This window comes from Siphateles boraxobius, unplaced genomic scaffold (genome assembly GCF_051911475.1).
Source record: "Siphateles boraxobius isolate OS27281-9 unplaced genomic scaffold, OSU_SipBor_1 26, whole genome shotgun sequence".
In the NCBI taxonomy this organism is placed as follows: domain Eukaryota; kingdom Metazoa; phylum Chordata; class Actinopteri; order Cypriniformes; family Leuciscidae; genus Siphateles; species Siphateles boraxobius.
This window is the reverse complement of record NW_027508876.1, coordinates 22,897,743-22,910,349: the sequence shown is the minus strand read 5'-3', so window position 1 is coordinate 22,910,349 and position 12,607 is coordinate 22,897,743.

Sequence of the window (12,607 nt, the reverse complement as noted above, 5' to 3'; positions counted from 1 at the left end):
TACAATGAATAATCATTGAAGTTAACACTCACTTCTGCCTTTTAAGTCTTAATTGAGTGTGATCAAAAGAGACTAAGTAGAGAAACCTCTACTTCAATAAGTAGAACACAAATGAGGTAAAGATACACAACACCACAAACTACTTGCTTGAACACGACATCAAGTCTGGGGTTGAAGATGAGACCCCAACGCTGTTGCACACAGTCAAGCGACCACCAACACAGCTCTGATGATGGTTACAGAGAACAGAGACAGCATCTGAAATCATTAAAACTAGATTTTAAGCATCATGGTATATTTTCAGTCATGTTACAAATTTGTTTTTAAGTTTGAAAATACCACTTATTTCTTTACCTGTCCGAGACAGATTTCTCAGAGCAATCTTACCAGGTCAAATAAAACATGGTCATTGAAATACTATATAATTAATATATAATTATTATCATTCAATATCACCACGGTGAACCAAAAACAACAACAACATGTAGTCAGATGTGTGCTTTTCGCAACAACAACAACAAAAATAAAGACATGAATAAACCATTGCAAAGCTCTTTCTCCCTGGAGCCAAACCCTTGTCTCTCTTTCCTCCGTCACAGTTTCTCTTCCTCTGAGAGCGGAGCTGAAATCATCCGCTGTTCCTCTGAGAGTTTCACCTCTCACCTCTGCACTGAGATGCTGTAACCACAGTGATCCAGCCCAGCAGACGCACAGGGACGGCCACTTACCTCACTGCTCTTTATATTGTTCTTTGTGTGACCCGTGGGATTGGCTTTTGTGTTGTGTGGGAAACAAAAGACCAACATGGACTTCACAGGTTAGTTCGGACTGCAGAGGACACAATGTTGCTGTCACAGTTTCATCACTTCACTTGCATATGTCCAATTAAAAGAGCAGTCAGTAGTGGACTAAGTTAAAGGCAAAATGTAAATACAATATAACTAATCATAAAATAATTAAGCATTTAGTATAGTATACGATCTTAACTTTTAAAAGGTAAAACTGAGACCTACACTATTGCAGGTTTGGTACTGTGTTCCCAGACTGCAACATAGTATCGGGCCTGATCCGGCCCACATGTGGAATCCACATGTTCCAGATGTGGCCCGGATCTGGGCAGACGCTATGTTGCAGTCTAGGTTAAAATTCTCAAATCTTGATGCAAAACTACTGTATGAACTCAGGAACAAATAGATGGAGGCTGGAGCTGTGACAGAGGCATTTGTTCAGGACATATTGTGCTCATGAGTGTTGTAAAAATTGAATGTTATACATTTAATGTGTTATAAATTATTTCTGAGGATAATATTTAATCCTCAAATGGAATAATTCAAATGGAATAATTTGGGGCCAGTAAGTTTTTTTTTTTTAAATAAATTAATACTTTTATTAAGTGATGGTGCTTTAAATTGATTAAAAATGACAGTAAAGACTATTACTATTACTAGTACAGTATTTCTAAACAATTAATGCAGCCATGGTGAAGAATAAGACTTCTTCTTAAAAAGAAAATCTGACAGACCCCAAATTTTGATAGGCTGCATACGTTTAGAATAAATAAGCAACAATCCAAGAAATGTTACAATTATAGCTGTTTTCCTCTATCCAAACACCAGCTTTCTGTCAGATAGGCCTGAGTAATGTCAAGTCAAGTCACCTTTAATTATATAGTGCTTTTCAGAACATAAGGATTGTTTCAAAGCAGCTTTAAAGTGATAAATGATTCAATGATGCAAACAGTTGATTTCTGCTGTACAGCAGCTTGAAAAAGAAAATAGTGTCAGCTAGTCAGTTCAATGTAGTTTCAGTTCCGTTGATAATGATAATCAAGTGATAAATCAAGTAGAGGAAAGGGACTGATATAAAAGTGAAACTAAGGGTGTAAGAAGACATGTTAACAGAGGGAGGAATATTGTAGCTGAGTGTGTAGCCTATATTTAGCCCCTCATATCATATTTGCCTTGTTTTCCTCACCCTAAGCCTGCCGGCTGTGGCGTCCCACAAAAGACTGAATTTCCTCACTCAGATTTTGTTTTAGCTTCAAACCCCCTCAATAACATAAGACTACAGAACATCTCACTTCTCCATACAAAACCGACCAAAATGGGCTGTTTCAAGCCATTAGTTAAATTGAATCATATATTTAAGCTTAAGTAGTTCTGCATGTTCTGCACACTTGCCCGTGTAATCAAGTCAGGGAAAACCTAGCCTACTAAAACAGTTAGTTCAGAATCATGCTGATGAGCATCAGACCCACCACTGGTTATGAATTGAATTTCAACCCAAAACGGGGAAAAGCTGTGCTCTTCACGGACACTAGAGAGCACTAGAGGACAAATAATGGAATTGATTTTTATGTCATGTTTGGCCTGCCGTCATTTTTTTCTATTGTTAACCTTATATCTGAATGTTTGTGAAGGTACACATCTGTATTTGTCAGGTTTGAGTCTATGTATATACTTATGTTGTGTAGGAGAACAAAGCATCTGAATTCCTGTACTCTCAGAGAATGTAGGCTACTTCTCAGTTGTTGATGAAGTGTTCTTATATCTGTGTAATGAATGTGTACTGTCCATTTGTTTCCATACATTCGCCATCTTTGCTTTGTCCTTTTATCCGGTTGTACTATAGCCTAATAACAACCACTAAAAAACTTTTGGTTATAAAAAAAAACAAAATAGGCCTACACGTTAACTAGGATCAACAACTCTTGGTAGCCTACCTAATGCTCAACCAAAATTCTCGGGTTTGATGGCTTCTAGCTCACATAGTCAAATGGGATAGCTGTCATAATATCGCTGGAAGAGTAGGTCATTTCAATACTGCAACTCCTAATTATCTGACTTGCCATACTGTGTAGTAGGCTAAGTATTCGTATGCAGAGAGTCTATGGGTTTGTGTGATGTGAAAATGAAGACTTTCACTTTCTGGTATTGAACTGAATTCAGCCTACTTGGCCACATAATTCTAGATGGATGTCACATGATTTCAATATGGTAACTTCATGTAAAGACAATGAACTATGATTTTTCTTGTGATTAATGTCCATAAGATGGCGCTGTATGTTCAGTTTTGCCATATGCCATTACATAGCCTAAACATTGGGAACGGGTTTAGGGCTACTAACAGTGATACACAGTGAGACAAAATAAAATTGCTTTTCACAATTTACAAAGATTTTTCTTTACTTTCTTTTGTCATGTTCTTCACTTACACTGTCTCATTGGTTACCAAGTAATTTTGATAAAACCTTATAGACTTAAAAACTTGGTTTAATGTAAATGATTGATGGTGTATTGACGCATTAGTTACATTCTGGTAATTTTGAACAAAGTTTCACAGTGTACTTTTAATGGGAAATTTTACCCAAACATGACCAAACAGTTGAAGGACCCCACTGACTTCCATAGCATGAAAAAAAAAAAAAAAAATATATATATATATATATATATATATATATATATATATATATATATATATATATGGAAGTAGATGGTGCACATCAACTGTATGGTTACCAACATTCTTCAAAATATCTTATTTTGTGTTCAACAGAAGAAAGAAATTCAGGAAATTTCAGACTCATAGTGAATCGGTTCGTTCTAAGCATCTCACACTCTCCTTTTCAAAACTGTAATACATAGCTTACTTTGGAAGATGTTCTCTATTATGTGAGTCAGTGTGTTTATAATGTAGCTATTTAGTTCCAATTGACCTGTTTGATACTGTCACCCTCATTGTTAATTTATTCAAAACTCATCAAAATTGGCTCTAATTAAATTATAAATTATATAATTGGATAGTTCTATTTTATTTATTAAAACAATAATTGCCCTTTAAACAACTTGTAATTAGCTAGCAAGGCTGAAGATTTACTGGATAATCAGCAAACACCACTGTGCATTTTCCCATTTGTGAATAAATACCTGAAAAAATCAAGGACACTGCAGCTACCACAAATGCATGCTATTATTGTACAGCTGCAATTGCATGTTGATCTCAAAGCTAATTCCAGAATGAGCCTGAAGGAGGCCAGACTTCAGCATTAGAGCTGGTGAAAGAAGATGGTCAGAGAAAGATACTGATACATTTATCTTTCCTCAATGGCTCCAGTATCTGTGGTCTCTGTTTGTAAACCTGCTGGGCTAATGAAGAATAAGACATGGGAAGATTCATCAGCGCTGTTTGTGCTTATCAAACACTATTAGATTAATGTGATCCATTCAGCTGTCCATGTCTGCGATCTGCAGTCCCACTTATTTAAGAGGAATTTAAAGCCTCTTAAGCTATGTTATAGAAAAAGTGACAATGCATTCATTTTCATAAATCTTGGATAGTGATTGAAATGTCATCTGGCCATATCAGGTAACTGATAAATGTCTTAGCTTGTATGTAACTGTTTACAAGCATGAAATGTGAGTCAGTGTAAGTGCAATTATTTTTTATTTTTTTTTGAGAATGCAATAAAAGAAAAACTGTTGTGAATAACTTGACTCACATTTAATGAAGAAAACATGGGTGATTACATGCAAAATCCATTACCATGATGTGTGTTTTGTGTGTGATTTCCAGGGCGTTAGGTCATGGTTAGTAATAGTAGTAGTGTTTTTTTAGCATGCTGAATTGAGGTTGCTATGGTGTTACTTACTGGCAAAAGACTGAAGTGCACTAAGGCCCCATTTATACCCTAGAAAATAATCATGATCAGGTCAGAGCCAACGTTAACAATGTAAGCTCTTAAAGGGTTATAGACCTGAGGTAGCACCACTATAGGAGTAACCTCTGTTGCACTTTCCTTGTGGGACCTGGACACATTCTTGGTGGGCCCAGAGGGAGGCCTTGTGCAAAAAAAATTCCGTCATAATTTACGCACTTTCTTGTTCCAAACCCGTAACACTTTCATTCATTTTCGGAACACAAATGAAGATATTTTTAATGAAATCTGAGTGATTTCTGTCCTTCCATTGACAGCTACGCCAATACCACTTTGACGCTTCAAAAAGGTTATAAAGAGATCGTTAAACGTATCCATATGAATTAAAGGGTTAGTCCACATTTTATGAAGAGACACGGTCGCTTTATCTGATGAACAGATTGAATTTAGGCTTTTATGCACATCATTCATCAACGCACGCATTAGTTATGATAAACAGAAGCTCAAGCATGTTCGCTTGACGTGTGAGAACCAATGAGCTTCATTCTCTCGTTACACAGCACGTTTTAGCTACAGCAACAACCAATGAGGTTTGTTCTCCTCAATCATCAAGCATGTTCGGTTGAGGTTCTGTTTATGTTTGCTGATCAATGTTTATGTGAATAAAAGTAAATTTAATCTGTTCATCATATAAAGTGATCATGTCTCTTCAGAAAATATTTACTAAACAGCTCAATTCATATGGATTAATCTCTTTATGAACGTTTTGAATCGTCAAAATGGTAGTTGGATAGCTGTCAATGGAGGGGGAAAAATTGCTCAGATTTCATAAAAAACATCTTAATTTGTGTTCTGGACCAGAGTTGAATGAAACTTGGAAGGACATGACGGTGAGTAAATAATGACAGAATTTTCATTTTGGGTGAACTATCCCTTAACTGTAGTTTGCCTTTTTCTTCATTCTATTATGGAATGTTGGCATAAACATGTGGCAGGATAATTGTGGCAAAGCATTGGTAAAATCTTTCTTTCGGTCTAGACTGGCTAATATTCTGGTCAAACGTGCATAGTGCTATAAGAGCTCGCCTCAGCACTTACCTCTGAATTCAGACCTGCATTACTCACATTTCAATTACAGATCACATTACTCCCATCATACCTTGCTAGAATACCAATTCATTGGGATGATTACCTTTCTTCTTGCCTATCATCTGTATAAAAAAAAATTGAGACTTTCAGACCCAACAGCTACTCATGGAGTTTCTTGTCTCCTGAGTGTTGAATGGAGAGAGAGAGAGAGAGAGAGAGAGAGAGAGAGAGAGAGAGAGAGAGAGAGAGAGAGAGAGAGAGAGAGAGAGAGAGAGAGAGAGAGAGAGATGTTATGTATTTTATTCCTCATTCTCTCACAGAATCTCCTCAGAGAACAAGAACTGAATTACAATGAAACCCACATAATGAAATTCATATAGAATTGTTTGATGCAGTATCCAGACCTGTATTATGGATTTCTTGCAAAGATAAACACACACCTTTGTGCTTGGTCAGTCTGTTGAATATAACTGGATTACTGGACCAATAAAAACTGCCCAACAAAATTCATTAAGTGTCTTATTATATAAAATATGTTTGGATTTACATAAAACAAATCGAAAACACTGTTCAGACCACATTGTGGTGCCAAATATATAAAATGTGGTGCATGTCCAGTCAAATGCCTAAATTTGAAATTAAATTCTTTGATAAAAAACAAAAATGATCATGGTTTCCACAACAAATATGCTTGTGCTGCTTAATATTTCTGTGGAAAATGTGATGGGTTTATTTTCAACACTGCTTTAAGAAATGTTTCTTGATCACCAAATCAGAAAATTATAATAATTTCTGAAGGATCATGTGAGACTGAAGACTGGAATAATGATGCTGAAAATTTAGCTTTGCCACCACAGGAATAAATTACATTTTAAAATATACAGTTATTTTACATTTTAATGATATTTCACAGTATTTTGATCAAATAAATGCATTGGAAAGCATAAGCGACTTTAAAACATTTTTAAAAAAAAAACTTTAACCTTGACTTCAAACGTCTTGCCTGCATGAATCAAAGGTTTTCTTTCAAGACAATCCTCTGCACCAAAAACTCAAAACATTTAAGGCAATATTAGAGGAATAAGTGACAGCAAAAAATTTCAAAGAGATTATCCTATAAATTAAGGTACAAAAGAAGACATTCTTGAAGACGAATGTTGTTGAATAAAGAGTAAGAGAGGGTGTGCGGGGTGTCAAGAGTGTCGCCTAATACACTGCATGTGGAAGAGTATGGTGGTGTCAGATCGGAAAATGAACATTCTGTGTGTGTGTGTGTGTGTGTGTGTGTGTGTGTGTGTGTGTGTGTGTGTGTGTGTGTGTGTGTGTGTGTGTGTGTGTGTGTGTGTGTGTGTGTGTGTGTGTGTGTGTGTGTGTGTGTGTGTGTGTGTGTGTGTGTGTGTGTGAACAGCGGGTGTTCATGATGAGGTCTGGGTCAGCTCACTTTCTCTCAACGGAGAGCTTAAGTTTGCCTTTGGGGAAAGTACAATCTCTCCAGCACCCCACGTACATTTTACATAACTCATTCATTCTGACGTGAAATGCCCTTCTGCAAGACACTGAAAACATCTGACACTGCTACAGGTGTGGGCTTTGTCTATCCGTGACATGCATGATTATATTTCAGTTAGAATTACAAACACAGTTACTTATATGTTAAATAATGTATTAAATGCATTGAGGGATTTCATTGCAGAAAAAGAACAGATCTACAACCAAATATAAACAAACTAAAAATGTTTGGTTTGATCAAAGTCAATGAGGTCTTGAGGAATCTGTGTTTGCCAAGTTTTCAGAAGGTTTTCATTTTGTTCTTTGGACCATTGGGGAATATTTGACAGTCATATCACCTCTGTGGTGAATTGCTTACTTAATCTGACTTCACACAAAATTCGTCACCGCTTGCAGATTAAGAAAAAGCTGTTTTTTTCTCTCTTTTTGACATTGATATGCTCAATAATTTAATAATTTGGTGCTGTTATTTTTGGTCACACTTTAATATGGGGAACACATATTCACTATTAACTTTTGCCTCCATGAACTCCTAATTTGCTGCTTATTAATAGTTAGTAAGGTAGTTGTTGTAGTGGTTTATGACACTTGTGTTAAATTTATGCCACAAATGTGGCTGTAATTGAAAGCACAACACAGGAGAGTATAACAAAAAAAACGTCTTTAATTATTAACCTTCCAAGGAACACGCAGGAGAATGACAGATATCCACTTGAAAGACAACCACGTTACACAAATGGCGCTTTCCACTACACAGTACCAGCTCGGCTCGACTCGACTCGCCTTTGTTTGGTTTTCCACTGTGTAAAAGTTGTTCCAGTACCTGCTTTCGGGTACTTTTTTTCGTATCACCTCCAGTGAGGTTCTAAGCGGGCTGAGGCAAGCTGAGACGATACTAAAATGTGACGTGAAAACAATGCAGACTGCTGATTGATCAGAGAGAATCGTCACTATTCACCGAGTCGAGTTGAGCGGATACTGGTAATGGAAAAGTGGCATAAGACAAACAAAGAAAGAACTACTGGTTCAAATACACAGTAATCAAGGTAAAACAGAAAAGGTGAAGGAACTAATTAACAATCATGGGAACACACCAGGAACTAGAGCTCAGACACTTCAAAACTACTCACCACCAACCTCCTCTTAAAAGTCATATAAGGCTTCTAAGGATCAACTTTGTTGATGCTGAACAACCCAGCAGGCACACAACGTCATAAGACGTTGATATTTGTTTAAATTTTGGTCGCGAGTGGTTTAACGTCAGTTCAATGACTATTGCCGACGTCAGCTGACATTGATATTTTGTTGTTTTTAGGTTGTGTTGTAAAGTTACCAAAATTCAACGTCAGCTCTTTGACATCATAATGGTAACGTCCACAAAACGACAAATTCTAACGCTGATATTTTCTTGGTTGTGGTAATAATTAACCAAAATCCAACTTCAAGACAACGTCTTAAACCAACGTCATTATGAAGTCAAAAACTGACATTTAGTCATGAAGTATTGTGACCAAAACACAATGTCTCCTAAACTTCATAATGGTGACGTCCACACAACAACAAATTTTAACATCATTAGACGTTGATCTTTTGTTGGTTTTAGGTTGTGGTAATAACTAACGAAAATCCAACAAACATCTCAAACCAACATCATATTGACATCATATGCTGACATTTAGTCATGAGGTACACTGTGAAATAAAAAATAATAATTTTACAGAATATAACTTTTTTTTTTACTACAAAATAAAAAAATTAAAACTATTTAAATTAGAAGACAAATGTTGTAACTTGTTTGCAATTATGGCAGTGTTTACAATGAGTGTTACTATAATCTTTATATCACGGAATGTAAATATACAGTATCTGCGTAGCACAGCACTACTTAGTTATTGACATTTTGATAAAGAAACGTGCATGAATGAGGAATAAAGAATGGATTGTTATTGTCCTATAGAAGGATGTATCGTTATTGTGAATTAAAATGTCTCATATTGTTAATTATGAAAAACATTGTCATGAACACTAGTTCAACAGTCCGACGTTGGATGTTGACGTCAGAACCCAATGTCAGACTGAGGTCAGAATTATGAGAAACACTGTCATGAACACTAGCTCAACAGAGAGGATTTAAAACCTGGTCGTCAGAAACCAACATCAGATTGACGTTGGGTTCTAACTTCTGACGTCAACTCAATTTTCATTTTTAACCAAAATGCAACATCTGTCCGACATTGGATGTTGACGTCAGTCTGATGTAGGGATCTGACGTCAACCCAACTTTCATTTCCAATCAACTGGAATTCCACTGGAATTCCAATCAACCTATCAGATTTGAGGGACAAGTTCACAGTTTTTTTAAATTGTAGGCTTCCAACCTTCCAGGCTTCCAACTGTTAGGTGTTTCTATATCAGTGTTATTCACCTTTCTTTTCCCTCTGATTTTAGGGATAAGTTATGGATAGGGTTAGGATTAGGGCTAGGGACAGGGACAGGGTTAGGACTACATTTTTGGCCAGGAATGTTGTTCTAGGATCATCAAAATATTTTGATCAGGAACACAGGGTGCGAACTACGGGGGAGCTTGGCTCCCCTTAATAAGACATGGGATCCCCTGAAAACATGATGCGTGAAATATTGGGGGGGTCTCAAAAAAAATATTGAGAATGTTTTATTTTGACGTGCAATTTCAGTTTTGTGTAATGTGATCATCGTGGAGTATTATGTGTAAAATAGCAAAAATATCATTCATTCATACGGCCATTTAAACCTAATTCACTTCAATAAGGATAACTATACATGCTATTCTTGTCATGAGGATCAAGGTGTGGTGGAGCTGCGGTGCAAATTCCAATCATGTTTATGTTAACTCAAAGAATCATAGAAAAAACATAAACGTTGGAGGCCATTGATCTGTGCATGAAGTCCTTGAAATACATTCTGTGTTAAGGTAAGGCATGTTATTCCCAATTATGTGTTGTGGCTGGGTTGTTATAGGTCTGTTTGATTCTCGATGTCTTAGGCCTAATTGAACGGAGGAATTATGGTATTCTTCTATAGCCTGACGAGTAATTTAACCCTTGTTCAAGTGAACTCAAAGACAGCCTATTTATAGACTATTTGTGGATGGCTGTTTGCAGTTTGACTTATCAATTTGTGTCGATAAAGTATAATAGGGTGAATCCTGTACTGTATATAGTGCTTGCATAGTGCATACACTTTTAGCTGTTATGTATATTTGGAAGTCGCGCATTCCACGTCCTGTCTGAAAGGCGCTTCAGTCCTCGGGCACGTGCAAGTGCACGAACACACACCCGTTTATGTGTTTTTATGTCAACACTAGCAATGCCAAAAATGAATTCGCAGCAGTCAGGTGGTATAAGCAAGAGCTCTGTAAAGCCCCTTTCACACAGAGATTCCGTAAAATACACGGATAAAGTGACCAGGGATTTGACCTGGGATCGTTTGACTTTGGTTCGTTCACACTGCCAGTGATTTTCCGGAATCAGAGAGTGCATTCACAAACAACCCGTAAAAATCCCATAAAGACACGTGACATCGATGTGACATAATTTCTCAGCAGCGTCTATAGTTTGCTCATGAGCTGAAACCACGCTTGTGCATTTTTTCTCTGGTTCGATCATAAACTAGCGCATTACGTACCATTTCACGCTGGCGAACGATCCCAGCTTCAGTGCCATCATTACGACACGGCATTGATTAAGATTTTTGTTCACACAGCGCGCGTTCCGGGACTGAACACGGCAATGTTACTAGGTCCCCAACCCGGCATCGATCCCGGCATTAATCCCTGGTCGTGTTTGCGGTCACACAGAAGGTGATTGGCAATTTCCCGGGATCAACGCGCTATGTGAAAGGGACTTATGTTGTTTACCTTGAATATTATTGTAATGTTATGTACTTTGAGACATGAAGTAATTTAACGCCATCTCTCGTGATGCTTTGCAGAATCTGCTGTGTGCGTTCCTGTGTTTTGGAGGAGGTTTGGCTTCTTGAGAGCACTCTGAAGGGAAGGTGGGTTCTCATGCTTTCAAAGCTAACTTGCTATTGCTAGCCTCTCCGCAATTGCCTATCCTACCTTAAACTCTACATCATGTGAATGTAATGAATTATCAACATTATATTGAAATGTTTCTGGAAAGAAGCTGGAAGGAAATAAAGAATATATAAAAAAACACATTAGGGGAATAATTAACAGATTCTCTAATGGTTATTTTAGAAAACCGCATGTGCCGTTTTAAGGCATGAGTGTCTGCCTACTTTCCTACAAGATGGAATTGCAGCAGCAAGTGGCTATTGTCTTTGTTCAGTCATGATCTGACAAGCCCCACGAAAATGGTTTTAAATTACAACATGCTCAAACAACCTGTGAAAAAGAGGTGAGGTGGCTGACAGCAATTTTATCAGCATGGTTCCTTCTCCGCAGTCCCTCACAGAGACCTTACTGCCATGAAGAGTATGTTGCAGAGAGAGTGGACTCGGCAGGCGGCCCCATCTGAGAGGAGGACGGGTGGCAGGGATGCCCATCCATTGAGATGAAAGCCACTGCTTTACTGATTAAACTTTGCAGGCTGCAGTTCGGTCTCAGTGACGCCATGTCAATTACCCACATCTCTGTCCACCACCTGCCGTCTTCTATCCTCAAATTGCTTGTAATTAATGCAATTTTCCTCATCTGGCACAACGAGGAAGCCTCACATCATTAGCTCATGCTCAGAGAATTGGACAGTGGATTTAGGTAACGTGCCCTTTGTGACTCGATTTGCTATTCAGTCCTGCTGTGTTACCTACATGCCGAACAAAGGTAATTTAATCAGTCGAACACATCATTGTTTGGTCGTTTTTTCCACTCTTTGTTGTTAGAAGCTGACCTAAAAGCCTGTATTGATTTGAAAGCTGATGACGGTTTATTACGCCACATTGTCTAATGGGCATCACAGCTGTTTGGCGTCTTGCGTTTCAGAATGACATGTTAAACACATTGATCACAAGCTTATTGATCTTGTTTGATTAGTTTGCCCAACAAAGCAAAGCGAAAAGTAGCACATGTTGTTATATTTAAATGAGCAGAATTGAAATTTCAACACCAGGAGAACAGCTTGGGTTTTTCTGTGCCTATAGGATGACCTATGACCCTGGCCTTGTGCTGCAGTGTTTCAAGGCACTAGAATTTGTATAAGTTGCATATGTCCTTTACAGGCCAATGGTCTCAATACTCATCTTGGGTCAGTCAAACAAAAAATCAGGAGCAAGATTATTAAACAGTTTAAAACTGTTTTTAAACTGTATTCAACTGTTTCTGTAGCTAGAAAGTTAGAGCATGGTACTAACAAT